Below are 6,109 nucleotides of genomic sequence, written 5' to 3'. Positions count from 1 at the left end.
TACTGATTACGCGACACGCTACGCGATAACAAAGGCATTGCCGACTAGTTGCGCAACAGACGTCGCCGATTTTCTCCTCCACGACGTCATTCTCCCCCACGGTGCACCTCGACAGTTACTTACAGACCGCGGCCGCTTGTTCTTGTCTTGAGTTGTCGACGACCACCTCTGCTCTCGTGCCACTCAGCACAAGCTGTGCATCGCCTACCACCCACAAACGAACGGTCTTACGGAACGTATCAACCGAACAATCACAGAGATGCTGTTGATCTACGTCTCCAACTGTCACCGCGACTGGGACGCCACGCTGGCCTACGTGACGTTCGCATATAACTCGTGCCGACATGACACCGCAGGATATTCACCCTTTTGTCTTTTGTATGGTCGCGACCCCACACTGCCATTTCACAACATCCTCCTTTCTGAGCCATGTGTTGCAACTGAGTATGCTCGTGAAGTCATCGATCGCGCTCACATGGCACGTCAAGTCGCCCGATCTCGTTTAGCCTCGCAGCATATACAAAAAGAGCGTTATGACCGATACCATCGCGATGTTAAGTTCACGCCAGGTGCTTGGGTGCTCCTTTGGTCGGCATGTCGTCGGGTTGGCCTCTCCCAGAAGCTTCTCTCTCGCTACACAGGGCCTTATGAAGTGCTACGTTAAATTAACGACGTAAATTACGAGATTTGGCCGCTACAATTTGGTACATCCTCAAGTCCGACGCCTCTTGACATCGTGCACGTTTCGCGGCTGAAGCCTTACTTAGCTCGCAATTATTCGCCTACCATTCGCCGAGACAGCGCTTCACCACCCGGGGGTCCTGTTACGGAAGGGTGAAAGAAGAGAAAGAAAGGAGGTCGCGAGACGCTGGCTGCTGCGTGTTGTTGGTGGTCAGCCATCTTACCCACTCTGACTCATCTTGAATATATATTGTAAATACATACTTTCTATATTCCCAACATCCCCGTAACAATGTGACGCAGTTGCCACTTTCTCGCGAGGACGTGAAAGCTCTCAATTTGCACATTGGATGGCGCATGCAACTTGCTTGTTAGGTGCACCTCGTTTCTTCGTCGACCCGCTGTGGCTCTTCAGCGTCCTTTGTGGAATGGGCAAGTAATCTGAGGGTGTCATTCGTTGATATAGGATTTGTATGGCGTAAATCAGTCGGTTCTTTTCTAAGGTTCTAAGGTCGGGCAAATGAGTTCGCTATCGTACCCGCAGTTCAATGTTCCCGTGGACACTGTCGCATGTCGGCGCTGTCGGCGCTGTGCCACCTCGCGTTTCGCAGCAAAGACCCTTGTTTGATATACGCAGACCCATTAGGTGACGTTAATTTCTTATGTGATTGGTACAGAAATCACCACTTAACCCCAGCCAGAGTCTTTGCATCTTCACTTGCTCAATTTAGGACGTATACACCAGAACACCGCGAATTCAAAGGGCGCCGCCATATTGATGAGCGCCGGTCGCGCCATCTATCCCAAGCGCCGCGAAGTAGCAGGCCTGGGCTGCCACGCCGGGAGATGCGACCCGGCGCGAAAGCGAAACTTGGGCTTTTTTGCTGGGCGGAAGGCGTGTATCGCGTTTTTTCTAGCCTGTCATTTTCGCTGTCTGGATTCAATCAAACTTCAAGACCTCATGCAAGTCCGCAATGGCCACACTGAGTGCTGTGCAGACTGCAGAAGCGAATACATCGTGTAGGTACGCTATTACGTTTGTACAAACCGCGCGCTATATGCTAGAACACGTGTGAGCTTTTTGGCACGTAACCTGTGAAGGAATTTACAGCACTGTGTTGGTGCCATATATTATTAAAGCACGCAGAACACTGTCATCTGCACTTTCAGTTTGGTCTTGTTTGTCATGGTCTCTACTGGGTTGGCCGCGTTTGGCAACCAACTGGCGAGGTCGTTTGACTGCCTGGTTAGCAGACACCTGCCCTTCACCACCTGCACATTGAAGACAAAATAGATGTTATAGTAAGAAGGGCTGTAGTTCTTTCCCATGCCATCACTGTTGCGAAGATATAAAGTCCTCTCAAAATGAAATAGAAAATACACCAGGCCAATTGTATCGTGCAACCACTTAAGAGTACAACATTCAGAACAAAAGCCTAGAGCACTCGAACAAGCAGCATATGATGCTAAACCTGCACTCATTGGAAAATGAGGTACTACAGTAGTTATAATGTTCAACTACATGTGCAGTCAAAGCCCGTATAACATGGCGAGCATGACAGATGCAGGTGTTGTACAGTTGCACAAACCATGACAGGGCGCGTAAAATTACCATCCCTACTTAAAGCTGCATCATCAGGACCCCTTTGGTACAAGACAACAACCGCACCTGCATTCCAAGAAATTAGCCCCACCAACTGCAGATACCTGTTACCAAACCTGTTTCGCTTGTGCGAGGCCATCGGATTGTTGGCGCACCCTTAGAAAAGAAAACAGTAAAAAAAAACTAGTGAGAATGATCAAGATTTTGTTACAAAATACAAGAATAATTAAGCACCTTATTTTCCTCGCCATATGAACGGAAATATTTTGCGCTTTGCCCCGCATAACAGCCCGCACGCAGTTTAGAGCTCAGGAGGCTCAAATGAATTCGTTACGAATGACACCTGCAACACCAGCTCGTAAAGGTAGGTGCGCTGCAAGAACACCTTCGGCGACGAGTAGTCGTCGTTTACGTTTTTGTGGACGCATGCTACGTGACGAGCAGACTTCGGTTTACTTTCATTAGCAATAACACTCACCAGCAAGGCCTACAACTTGTCGTTCACGCTTAATGGTCATTCCGTGCACCAGCTGCAAGTATCGCTAACCGCAAACTCAACTGTTCCGCTTAACCGTCGGGAGCTCTGCCTGAATGAAAACACGAAAAGGCTTGCCTTTTTGTTATAGCCAAGGCGAAGCACCGGCGCGGGATTCTGCTCTGTAGGCTTGTTGCCCAGAAAGTGCTCGGAGCAAACCTGAGTGTAACACGTATTACGTTTGTAGGGCGCAAAGTTGAACGTGGCACCAAAATATACACAGATCGAATACTCACTCGTGCATTTTCACTGGGTTGGTAGTTCTTCCTATTCACTGCAGCTATCCACCGGTGGCGCAGCTTGGCATTCTTCGTTGCGGATGGAAATCGGCGCAGGCTGAAAACACCGCACCGGCACGATTCCCTACGTGTGTTGTGCTCTTCGCAAACAGCGCTAAGCAACCTGCTCCTTTTCCGCTGGTTGTTTTGGCATCCAAACACGACGCAATGATGCCCAGATGACTTCTTCTACTTTGGATCCGTGTGAACGGGCACATCTCCGCACTTTGGAGCCCTAGAGCTGGCGCTTGCCATGTCTACTGGTCGCCGGCGAACACACTTTGGCAGCCCAGTACAAAATAGCGCCGGTCGACCGGGCAACCCGGGTGCGAGAGTATGCGTTCGGTTAGTCTGGGTGCGAGACTAGCGTGTTCTGGTCTATAGGCAATTTTTGAACCATATTATATGCCTTGATTTGTCATTTATGTAAAAAAAAGTCGGAAATTGTATTTTTGTTCTTTTCATGTCATGATAATCATCTTATTGTGAGAGCAAGAGAGAAACGGAATAGATGAAAGGCAGGGAGGTTAAACAGACGCACGTCCTGTTTGCTACCCTGCACTGAGGAAGAGGAAATAAAGGGATGAAGGTAGATACGAGAGAGAGAGAGAGCAGTTTCGCGCACATTTGAAGGTGCGAACCGTGTCTATAAACGTCGATTCGTTGGCTTGAAATAGCGCAATAACACGTTCGTGGTTTTCTGTTCAAATTAAGTCTTACAAATATGCCAAGCAGCAACTTTCATAGACACTCTTTCTTTCGGAGAAGTACTCGCAGCCTTGCCTTCAATGTTCACGAAAGGGAAACATTGTCATCTACTCGGTTGTAGCATGAAGTTGCAAAAGAATACCAAGAAACACGTATGGTGCTTTGTTTTATTTTGTTTTTTTGTTGCTTCGTGCTACAGTTGGAAGCATGAGCATTTTAGCAGAAAAACCCGCATGGGTTTTCTTGTAGCTTCATGCTTAAGTCAGGTGGATGACAATTTTTTCCCTTTCGTTAACATTCCCCCACCTTGCGGACTTCCGCAAAACTGATTTGTCATGCCTCCGAGATTGCAAAAAAAAAAGCAGAAACTGCTTGCACGATCTTGGAGGCCATTTTCACCGTTTATACTGCCTCCGGTCATGCCTGCTTGGTGGCACCACTTCCTTTGAAGACATTCACTGCACAGAATCGATCTATATACGAGCCTACGTTGCTGGATACCGTAGTCTTGTATTCTTGTTCGAATTAATACAGCTTATAGGTAGGTAACACCATAGGTCCATCTGGCAACTTGCTGTTCGGCATGTCCACTAGAGATGCTGGATGGAATGTTACTGCTATCTTCGAAAATAAAAAAAAGTACAATCATTGTATTCTGCCGGTACTAACCTACGGGGCTGAAACTTGGATGTTAACAGAGAAGTTTGATAAGAAGTTAGAGATCGCACAAGGAGCAATGGAACAAGAAATGTTTATCGGTGAGAGACAGGAAAACAGTGGTGTGAATTAGAGAGCAGGCGGGGGTAGGGGATTTTTTGGCTCACAGGGAAAGGAAGAAATTGCACTAAGCAGGCCATGTAATCCGTACGGCAGATAACTTGTGATCTGTTAGTTACAGAATGAGGCACCAAGAGAAGCGAAGCTCTGTCGACATCAGAGGACTAGGAGCTGAAAAATTGGAAAATTTGTACCCATAAGATGGTGGTCAGCTGGCGTGACACATGGGTAATTGGAGATCGCTGGAAAAGACTTCGTCCTGCAGTCATAAATATGCTGATGATGAAATCTAGTGGAGCAGACATCGCACATCAGAATTGCTAAAAAAAGCGTAAGGAAAGCATTACAAGGACATGCCTTTGGGCTGGCAAACGTTGGCCGGCGGCCCTGCGTTAGTTACTGTTATTGCTTAAGTCGCCCTGAGTATACTTCTTCTTTCTTTTTCATTCTTACTCTTTATTCCACCTCAAGCCTTGCGTAGCGCTTTATTTATGCATCTTTTCAGTTGCTCTTAGCATATCGTTGCGTTGCCTCTTTCGGTCATCGTTGCTAAGACTTGCTATAATAGGTAGACGCGTTGAGCACAGGACGTAATCAGCGCCACGTGGGCAATGACGCTTTAGTCATAGATGTCCTAATAAATGTACGATGTTCATTACTCCAGCATCCGTCCACTTTGGTTTGAAAATCAAATAGAAGTTTTGTTTTCGGATTATGCAAGGGGGGGAAAGCAAGCATGCACCTGCAGCTATAAAAAAACACCACCTGTTACTGCGACGATTGCCTGCGACTATTAAAGGTGGGGAACTTGCGACAAAAGTACAAGTGTTACTGAAGAAACTTTATGGCAATATTATCGTCTGCGATAATCGGGAATGCAATTATATATCGTCGGAGTGTCACTACTATCAGAGTCATTTGATACATTCCTACTGGTCACGAAACTTCAGGCCAAGTTTGCTACAGGGACAGCAGCTGCCACTAGGGGCGCCACTGTAGAAGAGGAGGCTACGATAGGCGGTTTCGTCGGCTTGCTTTGAAGGTTTAGATTAGTTTAGATGCGTTTAGGCCCGATCGCCCTCTGCCGACCCGACGCAGATTTTGGTCGGCCGACTTCTTGCAACAGCTGAATTGTGTCGACGGCGGTGTCGGCAGGAGTGAGGTCGTCAGCAGACAAGTCAGACAATTTTGTTGCCACTACTGCAACGACACAACCGCACCCCGCGCAGACATGACTGTCGAGGAGTTTTTTTAAAACTCATACTCAAGTCATTTAGCATATTCGCGGAAAGGAACACTTGGAGCGCGCGCACCCTTTTGTGTGTGAATGCTGATTTATGCGAGCGGTGCATTTGTTCACACCGGCATGCCACACACTGTTGGTTGTTCGCTTCAAATACCCTGTAAACCACGCAGCGCGTACATGAAATAATTACGAAATGTTGCAAGACATGCTGATTTACGGATAACAGCACCGCCGCATCGTTCTAGCTGAGGCGAGCTGAAGGATATGAGCGACTAGCGGGT

Source organism: Dermacentor albipictus, chromosome 1 (assembly GCF_038994185.2).
Source record: "Dermacentor albipictus isolate Rhodes 1998 colony chromosome 1, USDA_Dalb.pri_finalv2, whole genome shotgun sequence".
Taxonomy (NCBI): Eukaryota; Metazoa; Arthropoda; class Arachnida; order Ixodida; family Ixodidae; genus Dermacentor; species Dermacentor albipictus.
The sequence above is the reverse complement of the archived record's forward strand: the minus strand, read 5'-3'. Positions refer to the sequence as shown.